At 45.6% G+C, this 11,171-nt stretch overlaps 1 long non-coding RNA gene across 1 annotated transcript in view; it reads left to right on the plus strand.

Moving 5' to 3' along the window:
* The window catches only part of LOC144167759 (uncharacterized), an 11,287-nt gene extending 413 nt beyond the window's left edge, over window positions 1-10,874 (plus strand). Inside the window, exon 2 of the long non-coding RNA XR_013322111.1 lies at window positions 10,649-10,874. This is a non-coding gene — a long non-coding RNA (uncharacterized LOC144167759). The remainder of the gene's footprint in view (window positions 1-10,648) is intronic.
* Window positions 10,875-11,171: the final 297 nt, after the last annotated feature.

The following is an 11,171-nucleotide window of genomic DNA, read 5'->3' on the forward strand; positions in this document are numbered from 1 at the left end:
AGTTTCTTCAGATGCCGAAGCCGAAGTTGCCAATCCGACTGGAGGGAGGGGGTTGGAGCGTTAGGAACCGTGGGAGGTGTTTGAAGTCTCTCCTTGGCAGCATCATGTGCCAGTAGGTTGCCATGTGCACCCATGGTGTGCCCCAGTGTCTAGGCGATGCGAATCGTAAAGCCTTCTTCTTTTAGGTCGTGTACCGAAGTCAGAATGCGGGTCGCCGTGCTGTTAGGTGAGAACACACGGTTCAGCTCCCGAAGTGCGACGTGGGAGTCCGTGATTATTCTGAATTTTGTGATGGAGAGGGGGGAGGAATGTTAGCGGATGTGCCGGATTGCTCCCGAAATTCCCACGAGCTCCACTTCTTCCACAAGCCCGTATGTATTAGAGACGTGACGGGACCTATTTATTTGGGGGATATCCGTAGAGGTCCAGGCTATGGCCGTCGTTGTTCCGTCAACCACAGCGTCTGTGTAAATATCTGCTTCATCTCTGGCCTTGTCGTTGACGCGGGTTCGAACATACTGCTCTCGGGCAGTTAGACGATTTCTCCTAATTGATCTGCGACACGGGAAGCCGATCGCAGGTCGCTCCCGGGGAGGAATGGGCGGCGGAAAGTTCGTTTGGTTAGAATCACTTTTTAGTTGATCCCGTTCGGTTAGTACTCGTCCCTGAGGAGAATGCTCCACATGATGCTGGAATCGCAGCTTGGTTTCCTCTATAAGGGTATGAAGGGCGGAAGGGGGACCACTTGATGCAGTATATCGACTCGCGTGAAGTTGGGAAGGCCACTAATTGCACGGAGAAGATGGTGATTTGGCTTGTGAAGGGCATTAAGATGGGACGGCCTTAGATCATACACCGGGAAGCCGTAGCATAATCGTCCATGTGCCACAGCACGAGCGAGAACGGTGCAAGCGTGTTGGTGTGCCCCACCATATTTATTGCACAACCGGGTAATCAGGCGCAAAGTAGGGCGCCAGGTCTTCCTAAGGTAGGCTATCCATTGTTTCGGGCTGTTGCAGCTGCTAACGGGAAGACCCAGCAGACGAATAGTACCATTATGAGATTCTATTAGACTGCCTCCCACTTGAAGGGAGATGATCTGGTCCTTATTCGTTGCACGTTTACCGTCGACGCTGAGCAGTTCCGTTTCGGCAGGAGATAACTGGAGTTGGAAGCGGGACAAGCTGTTCTTCAGGGTGAAGATCGCAGCTTGTAGTTCAGACTGCATGGACTCTTTGAAAGGGAAATCACTGGTTTCGGTTCATAGTGCAACATCGTCTGCGTAGAAAGCGAACCGGGTGGCAGTGTCTTGCTCCAGAGTACGAGCTACGCGATTCATCGCAAGATTGAAAAGTAGGGGCGCCAAGATTGACCCCAGGTTTGAGCTTGGCTGCCCTGGTTGAGATGGAACCCGCGTATGCGAACTCAGCAGCCCAACGGTTTAACCACTCAGCCAGCGCTGCCCCTGGAATTGTGGTACGTGACTAAAGCTTCGCGTTGCGATTTGCCCTGCGAACTGTTACGATTATGCGGACAAATGATGGCCAGCATCGCCGGACCAACTTTTATTTATAGGTAACGAGCCTCCTTTTTCTCCCGGTATGATAAAGTGCACACCTGGTTAGAAAATTAATTAGTTTTATTTTAACATACCGCAGCCCCTTTTGGGGCTATAGCACCAGTGGAATAGGCGGCACAAAGAGCAATATACATTGAATAAGTGAAGACAGTTCGCAATAAAGAAAATCATACAAAGTAAGGATACCATTGGCATTCTAGCAGCAACACAGAAGAAAGTACACAAAGGAAGGTAGCGCCAAAGGATCACAATAAAATGATCTAGTATGCGTATCTAAATACAAATACACACACAAGTACAGTCTTACAATGAAAATAACAAAAAAAATAGAGAAGTAGTTGTGCATTTGTATGGTTTACAGCGCTTGAATTTGGTAAATACATGTCGAATTCAGCCACAATATTTTTATTTAAATGCAGTGCATTTGTTTGTCCTTGAAGGATCATTCGACGAATCGTTTCGCCAGAAAAGCATCGCGTCAGCGTGGTAGCGCAGGGCGACCACTATGAACCGAAGTTTCGCGCACGTGCGCCAGCCACAGCGGACAAAGAATGCACAAAGAAGGGCGCCAGGCGTGGCCCTTTGTCTCACCGGTAACGAAGTAGCATCCAGCGGTAATAGGTCCTGCTGTTTGTATTCGGAATATGTCCACGCACACCTGAGTGCTGCCAAATGCTTGTGGCGAATATGTTCCATCGTAACTCTATCACGGCGACAGAGATTTGCCTACCGGCGGATCGATGGGGCCACGAGAAGGACTGGAAACATAGCGAATCTATAAACAGGTTATTTAATTAGCAGATGCGCTAAGCCTCTCGTCAGGCTAGTTGTAGTTTTATTGATCTGGTCGGATGGCGGAAATCAGTCGTGCTTCGAAGGGGCACGCGGTTTGGCCAACGTCACGTCAAAGACTCCGGCTCTCCGGCGCATCACTGAGATAAATGCGCCACATTCTGCAAACACTTCTCTTTTCATATCGTACACATCGGAATAGACAACAAAAGCTTCGATGACAGCCTTCACTTGCGCTTCGGGGGATTACCAATGACTTTTGCGATCTGGATGTATGGTCTAGTTGGAAAAGCCTCTGTATCCCGTTGAGGTTTGCTGGGTGTGTCTAGTGCTTTGTTACCGACTGTTTGATATTTTTCCCGTTGGTTCATTGCCTGTGGACGTAGCCGACGCACAGATTACAGTTATTTGTGTGCGACCACGATTGGAGCTTCGTGTTGTTCTCGTGCTGTACCAAGCCACATTACAAAGATCGTTCTGTTGCTTGTGGCTCAATTGGACTCAATTTTAATTTGTCCATCAAATATCGACCCCTTCTGTCAATGGCTCTCGGTGTGGTTTCATTCTCCCGTAAATGGCCGCACCAATCAGATGACAATGATTCTGGTGGCAGTGACAGGACTTTCATGCAAGACAAGCACTTAAAATCAACCGGTCTGGAACCTCGTATATACTTGACTTGGGGGGGGGGGGAGGAGGGGGGGGGGGAACGAGCGCGTTCAAGTGTTTATTGGGTCAAACTAGCGTTTGCGATTCTAACAAAAGTTCGGAAAGCTAATGCCTGTGTGCTCCCGGTTAGGCTTGACAGGAGTTGAGCTTAGGGGCTAAGCCAGCAACAGAAAGAAGCAAATGAGGAAGGCGAGAGGGCCAGAGTGGCGATCAGCTGGGTACTTCGTTATTCTTTTTTTTAAATAAGATTTGCACGTTATTTTTCTTATTAAGGCGCGGCCGTTAAACCGGGTGCGATACATCAAGCACATCAAATCTGTTTGTTTTTTTTTCACTGGAGAGCTAAAAAGAAACGGTACTCCAGCCTAATCTGGAGCATTTCAGTTCAGGGTGCGATACAGTGCCGCAAACCTGGGAGAAAGTTGGGGCTGACTGCTTAACCACTAAATTATTCAAAATACTTCCGCGTGGTGTTTTCTTAAAGGTTAAGAATTCTTCCGACTGCAAAGGAAATGTCACGAAGTACCCCAGCAGCAGTAAATGAGGTCGTACAACTTGTCCATGGCGATTGCGAACGCATTAATGTATGCGCGTCATGGCGAAAGACAAAAGCAGCGAAGTGTCCAAATGGAAATTAGCTTTTTCTTATTGGATGAAAGAAAAGCTCATACACCATTTCCGTTATTGTAATGAACGTTTGATTAGGTAAAACTTATAGCCTGCTAATAATTTGAAGAGCTCGCGAACAACGTCATACGGAGCCTGAAATGCGCTTGCCTGTGAGCAACGTTTACCACCATTTTGGACATCTTAGTTCCCTGCAAATGGTGTCAAAAGTCTATAGTGCTTTTTTGCACCCCTTCCACGCAAGCGTCCTTTTCCTGCTCCCCTTCCTGTCGTGCGCTCTCCATCATACCTACTATCTCACGCTCAACTTTTCCTCCTTTCTCCTCGCTCCCCTCCTCCCTCCAATATCTCCTTGCTCCACCTCCTCCACCTCCGCCCTGTTATCTCCCTTCACAGGTCTTCATTTGCCAATTGCCCTCCTACCATTGCCCTCCACTCTGCTCTTATACTACTTCTTCTCTTTTGCCTCCCGAGCTGTTTTACTCTAGCCCCCTTTTTCCGGCTACAGTTTTTTGAATCCCTGTCCGGCTACAGTTTTTCGAATCCCTGTCCGGCTACAGTTTTTCGAATCCTCGACAGTCGCAGCCAAATAAATTGCCTACTTGAGGGACTTCGCTCTCGCCAGCGGGGCATACTTACGGATGTAAATGAGGAGTTTTTTAAACATGAGAGCGTTTAGTCGAGGATGCACAAAGATTTCGCTGACGTCATATCCCTCACGGAAGTGACGCCAGTACAATGAAGCAAGTGGCCTGTAAAGGGTGCACCCCTGCACACAGGGTCTCCTTGCGGGGAAGCAACCTTAAGTACTAATGAGTACGTTATACTTCGGGTTGTTCGTTTTCGGGTTTCATATGTTAACACGAAAGTGTTTTACGCCGGGATCCACCAAGGTTTCACTGACGTCATATCCGTCACGGAAATGACGCCAGTACACCGTTGCTGAAGCGACCCGCCAGCATGACGTGGCTCGCCAAGCACACCCACAGGACAGCCGCCGACCCGCAAATTGTGCTCAGCTGCTGATTTCACTGCACATTTCCCTTTCCTGTTTTAGTGATTCTTATGACAGAAAAATCAACCACAGTTTTTTTTAATCTCGAAATGAGCCAAATCTTGACCAAAACTAAATCAGATAAAACTCTAGTGTCAAGAAAAACTGGGCAACTTTTCCCTGGAAAGTAGGTTGCTCAAAAAAGGCGAGATAACGCCCGGAGAACGTGTACGCAAATCGTATTTCGTATAGAAAATTAGGCAATCTGTTGCGGCACGGATCAAAATGGTGAAATTCATTTTCCCGATGCGAGCACGCTTTTGGTTTGACGTCATATAACCAACATGGTACGCCTTGTAAGCTCTTGTGAGTTCCCGCGTGGCAGCTCGGACTGCCACTCGCAATAGGTTAATTTTGAGGGTATTAATAAATAATTAAAATTAACAATTAGTTAATTGGCTACTTGCTCCTTAATAACTTGTGGTCGTAAACTTCCCCTAGTTGACATGCAAAACATCAGATAATGGCATTGACTCGTTGCATTTGGGTCCCGTAACAAATTATCTCGGGTTTCTCAAAATCTGCTAGGTGGATATGACTCATTAAAAAAAAGAACTCCTAAAACATTTTTTACCTTACTTGATATCCTTCTGTGGGTTTGGCATTGGAGATATAAAGAATGCTTCAGTGACGCTGTTAGGTTCTGTGAAGGAGATGCTTATTTTAATAAAAGCACGCTCATCTCGTAAAGTATGAGGGCCTTCCAGCAAGCAAATCATTCACCGCCGCAGCACTAACGCAATCTTTAGACCTTTCCGTTTTTTTTTTTTGACGAAGTAATCACAGTAAAAAGCTTAAACAAAGAGGCGCGTTTATTCTTTTGAGAAGGGGGGGGGGGGGGTGCACAGAAGTGACTAACGTTATCCTGATTGGTGCAAGACGAGATAAACGCAGTATTTCGTTTTTATCATAAAAAATTGTGTACCCCAGGGCTTACTGTAGATTTGCCCGCAGGTTCGCGCGTGCGTCGCTAAAACCCCCGCGTAAAGTTTATTCCGTTCCGCATCGCCTCCATGGTGAGGCCGAAATGCACAGACCACGGTTGACGTCTTTCGCTGCTGCGTAAGTTTCCTGTGAAATTCGCTCCTTTTTGTCGAACGCCAAGCCGCATCATCTTTTTGTATTCGAATATTGTTCAAGTTTACATGGTGCGGGCTTTGTCGCGCTACTTTAACTTATTCTTGTGCAGTCGGCTGAAACAGCGATCGGGTGACAGAATCGAAATTATAGCAGATAAATCTTTTTCTCGTGTATCTCAGGTGGCACCCTCCGCATACATTTGTCGCACTAACATGCCTGCTCCCTACACTCCACCCCCCCTCTCTTTTTCATCTGAGCAGTAGCTGTTCTCCACGGCAGTCGCTCTAGCACGTAGAGCTTGAAACTCTATGAAGACCCACGTCGGCAGCGTGCGATCGTTGGGCCGTAAACTCAGTTCTCAAGCACAAATTTAAAGGGACGAGTGCATAATGAAGATATCTATTTTTTTCGATGGCGTGTTTCTTGGCGATCGAAGTCGCGAGTGCGGCACAACCTTCACGGGATCCCTTTCCGATCAAGCCGTCGGTGAAGCAGTACGAGGACGTAGTTGAGCCACAGAGGAAAGCGGACCGTGTAACCCACACATCAAAACAAGTTCCACGGAGTGAGATGAAGTATTGACTCATAAGCGTCGAGCAGCGGCACGGAGCTGGCGCGCATGCGCAGGAGGGTCGTTGCCGTGCCGCCAACGTCTGTCAGGTGATAACGAGTTGCCATTTGCATAGCGCGTTGGGACCAGCGACCGTTGGGATAGCGACCTGCCCATTGAAGACGGCGGCAGTGGGAGCCAGCGTGCCGAAAAATTGCTGGATAAAGATTCCTCGTTCCGCCAGGTGGTGCTAAATTTAATCCCCAGCCTCCTCGGCTTTTCTTTGGTCGCAGTGCGACTGTGGTTGCTGACGTGAAATGTAGCTGTCGTACCAATCAACACCGACCGTTCTCGTCAGAACGTCATTTACCAGTCAGCACCTAGCAAATACTGGCTCGTCCGGACCCGATTTTCAGCCATGCAAAGTCAACGTACACAATAAAACCACGATGATATTATATCTACCTGCTTGACTAGCATTATTAATGTTCTTTGAGCATTTCCGGTGATGTAACCCATGACGGGATTTGTATCTATAAAGCTAGTCGTGCTTCAACCGATGCGCCTTTACCGACTTTCACAACGTTTGAGGAGCTTTGTTCTTTTTGACGCTTGTTTTCACTCGTGCAAGGTGTAACAGGAAAAACTTGAATTTGCGTAAAACAGCGCAAACTGGGACATATTGAGCGTGGAAGCGCCCTAATTGTTGGGTTGAATCGGAACATTTTTTCCAGCGAAGGGAGCACTAGTCCACGCCGACTTCTTCAGGGGCTGCGGCTCTTTCAGATAAGCTGTGCCACTCTTGTAGTAACTACCTCGAGGTGGATTACCATCCCTACAAATGGCAAAGTTGGGTATGGGACAGTTAATTCCGTTTTAAAGACGTGTTGGACACTTTTAATGAGATGGTACAAGGCTTGGCTTTCACACACGAGCTGCCTGCCGAGGGGCACTTGCAGTTTCTAGATCTTAAGCTTTCTGTGCTGCAAACTCATGTATGCTGGGCGTACAACCCACGCTCCCGCAAACCACTGCTGCCGTTCAATTCGGCCCACTCAAAGACGGTAAAACGAGCAATTGCTACGCTCTTCTGGAATCCGCCCTCCAAAAGTCTTGCGAACATGCGGCCCCCACCAGTTTTCACCAACATATTCAGAGGTTGCGGTCGTCAGGGTATCCAAATACCATTCTGGTGGCGACTGCGGAATCCCTGCTGCAGAAACTAAAAGCCAGGGTGAGGGAAAAAGAAAGGCAAAAGAGCACCGCGAGGCCCGAGGTGATACCATATATCCACAAGGTGACACATAACCTTAAGAAGGTGGCGAGCAGGCACAATGTACCTGTCGTTCTTTCAGCGCCGCGAAAGTTGTCGATGTTGTGTGCGCGCATCCCTTGGCCATGCAAGAAAAGGGGTGGCGTGTGGTAAGAAGCACACCAGGCGCTATGTGGATTGTGCAGTGTTGTGTATGAGTTGCCACTGGACTGCGGCAAGTCCTATATAGGACAAACCGGCCGGTGTGCCAACGACCGGGCCCGTGGACATGAGGTATCACTCACAAGTGATGGCGGTGCGAATCCTCCTGCGCGTTGCGCGGAATGTAAGTGCATGCCTTTGTTTCATGAGTTGGGGGTGCTGGGCCGCAGCAGCGACACGGTGGCACGCGAACTTTTGGAGGCATACTATATCAAAAATAGGGGCACAGATTGTGTGAGTCAGACGTCGGTGTGTTTGCGGGAGAGCGAGTTCCGCCTTTTATGTCGTAATCAGTAGCGCGCATGTGGCTTGCTCTTCAGGTGTTGTGTGCATAGGCGCGCATCTGTTGCGTTAACGTTTATATGCAGAGAAGGGTTTCGAAATAAATTAGTTGGTTGTGAGCGCTCGTCCAGTGTACTGTGTTTCTCTGTCCTTGTCCTTTGCGCTCATTTTATTTTTTTAAAACCATGAACCAACTCGGCCAACAAAGCATTCTACTAAATGGAGATAATTGGTGGAACGAAATTTAGAAAAACCAGAAAATATGATAAATATTAACAAATTACGGAAAATGGCAAAACGTATAACGCACGGCATTTCCCCAAAGATTATGATTTCACAAAAGTTTCACCTGTAATCGTTATAATATCCTAAATGGAGATAAGCGGTAGAACGAAATTATTAAAAAGAATAAAAAAGCAAAATATAAAAAAATTACGGACAGTGGCGAACTGTGTAACACCCTCATTTACACAATCATGCGGATTTCTTGAAACTTCAACCTGTAATTGTTATAATAGCATAAATGAAGATAAATGGTCCAAAGAAATTTCGCAAAAAAATATTAAAGAACAAAAATATTTAAAATACAGAAGATGGCAAACCGTGTGCCCCCATGCATTTCCACGATAATGCAGATTTCGCGAAAGTTCCACCTGTAATTCTTATAATAGCGTCATTGGAGATAAATGGCCTAACGGAATTTTCAAACATTAAAAAAGTAGAAAAATATTTAAAATATACGAAAAATGGCGAACCGTGTAACGCCCTTCATTTCCACAATAATGCAGACTTCAGAAAAGTTCAAAATGTAATCGTTATAATGGCGTAAATGAAAATAATTGGTAAAACGAAATTTGGAAAAACAAAAAAATTAGAAAAATATCAAAATACGGAAGAATTTCACAACGTATAAGGCCCTAGATTTCCACAATAATGCATATGACGCAAAAATTCCACTTGTAATTGTTATAATAGTGTAGGTGGAGATAATTGGTTGAACGAAATTTTGAAAACTAAATAAAAAAGATATTTAAAGAATTAGTAAAAATGGCAAACCGTGTAGCGCCCTGCATTTCCACAATAATGCCGATTCCGCGAAAGTTCTAAATGCAACGTTATAACAGCGTAAATGAAGATAATGGATCGGAATAATTTAAAAAAAAAACTGAAAAATAAGAATAATATGAAATATTTACGGAAAATTAGAAACAGTAACGCCCAGAATTTCTACAATAATGCAGATTTTTCGGAAGGTATACCTGTAATCGTTATATTATCGTGAATGAAAACAATTGGTCGAACGAAATTTTGAAACACTAAAAAATAAGAAAAATATAAAAAAATTATGGAAAATGGCAAATCGTCAAACGCCCTGCACTTTCACAATAATGCAGGTTTTGTGGTTATTTCACTTGTAATCGTTATATTAGTGGAAATGGAGATTTTTTGGTAGAACGAAATTTTGATAGTCTAAAAAAGACAAATATAAAAATAGTACGGAAAATGGTGAACCGTAAAATGATAACCGTGAACCGTAAAAATCTACCTATACACAATAATGCAGATCACCCGGAAGTTCCAAATCTAATCGTTATAATAGCGTAAATGAAGATAACTGGTAGAACTAAATTCGGAAAAACTAAAAAGTAAGAAAAACAAAACATTATGGATTTCCAAAATAATGCAGATTTCACGAAAGTTCTTCCTGTAATCGAGAGAGAGGTCGCCAAAATTTATAAAAAACCAGAAAGTTTGGCGGCAGAGAACTCATACTCACGACAAGCGGCATAAGAATGCTACGCATTGCTAGACAATTCTCTGAATTTCTCCTGAATTTTTTTTCTAATTTACGCACCACTCTGAAACACGTGGAACACTATAGAATGCGTTTAGGAAATCGTTAGCTGTTGTGGACGCTTTTTTCGAACCATATCCGGATGTACGTTCCATGGTCACCGGCCGGGCGCGTGCTTAGCCAGCCTGGGCACGTAACCTTTTCTCCTTTAAAAAGCTATTCATTAAAGCACCTAGTCGAACCTTCAGAAGGTGCGTGCTTCTCACGTGGCGAGTCAACAAATAATAAGGGCAACGAACTGAGAAAAAGACTAAATAACACTAAGGACAGGCTAGCTGAATTGACGACACTTGATAAATGGGAAGTAAGAACAGCGCAGACAGGTGCAGTGCAGACAAGTGCAGACAAGAACTACAAAAATCCAAACAAGCAAAAATAAATTGGTCACGTAGAATCGGCGAGCAAAGGCGGGCCTGCAAAGCCTGTTGTGGTTGGGGCACCCAGTGTCCTTTCAGTGGTTTGATTTCACCCGTGGTTTCACCACAACATACAACACTTCTCGGCAATGCGCAAGACTTGGCTTGACGCAGGGCAACGGCTAAAGCCTCGCGCAGATTCGTAGCAGCTCCAAGTGACCATTCTCCAAGGGGGTGGTTCCACCCAACATTTTAAAGACGGTTGTTTTTCTGTGGCTACGTAAGGCGAAAAGTATGGCCTGTTTTTCTGCCTGTACACTGTACCACCAGATTTGGGAGTGCCAGAAGACCCCAGGTTTTGCCCCAATAACCTCCCACTCCTACAAGCAGTGGGCGAACCGCCTGACGAGCCCGGACCTTGGGATCCAGCGTGAACTGGTGAAGAGGGCCTGGACCGCCAGCCGAGCTCAGGGTGTCCCGGAATGTGGAAGCCTACCACCGGGCGGGTGCCCTAACATCTGCACCAGCTTGACAAATAAAGATTTATTCATCATCATCTGTCTGTATGTTGTATGCCTGTATGCCTGTCTGCTGGTCTCCTGATGCAGCCGCGCGGCCAAAAGAAAGTTAAAATGAATTCTTGAACGAGACGCTTATATAGGCAAAACATTTCCACATTCCTAAACCTGGTAGCAACTCTCGTACTTGTCAGCATTGTTTAGCAAAAACAAAAAAATCGGCGAATTTGAAGTAAAACACGAACACATAACTTTCAATAGCACTGTTCTTTTATTAAAAATAGACGTGGGCTTTATTTTTACGGTAGCAAAATAAAAAAAAATTCGTTAAAAAC

Source organism: Haemaphysalis longicornis, unplaced genomic scaffold, assembly GCF_048455015.1.
Source record: "Haemaphysalis longicornis isolate Haplotype H1 unplaced genomic scaffold, Haemaphysalis longicornis Haplotype H1 scaffold_2, whole genome shotgun sequence".
Lineage (NCBI taxonomy): Eukaryota > Metazoa > Arthropoda > Arachnida > Ixodida > Ixodidae > Haemaphysalis > Haemaphysalis longicornis.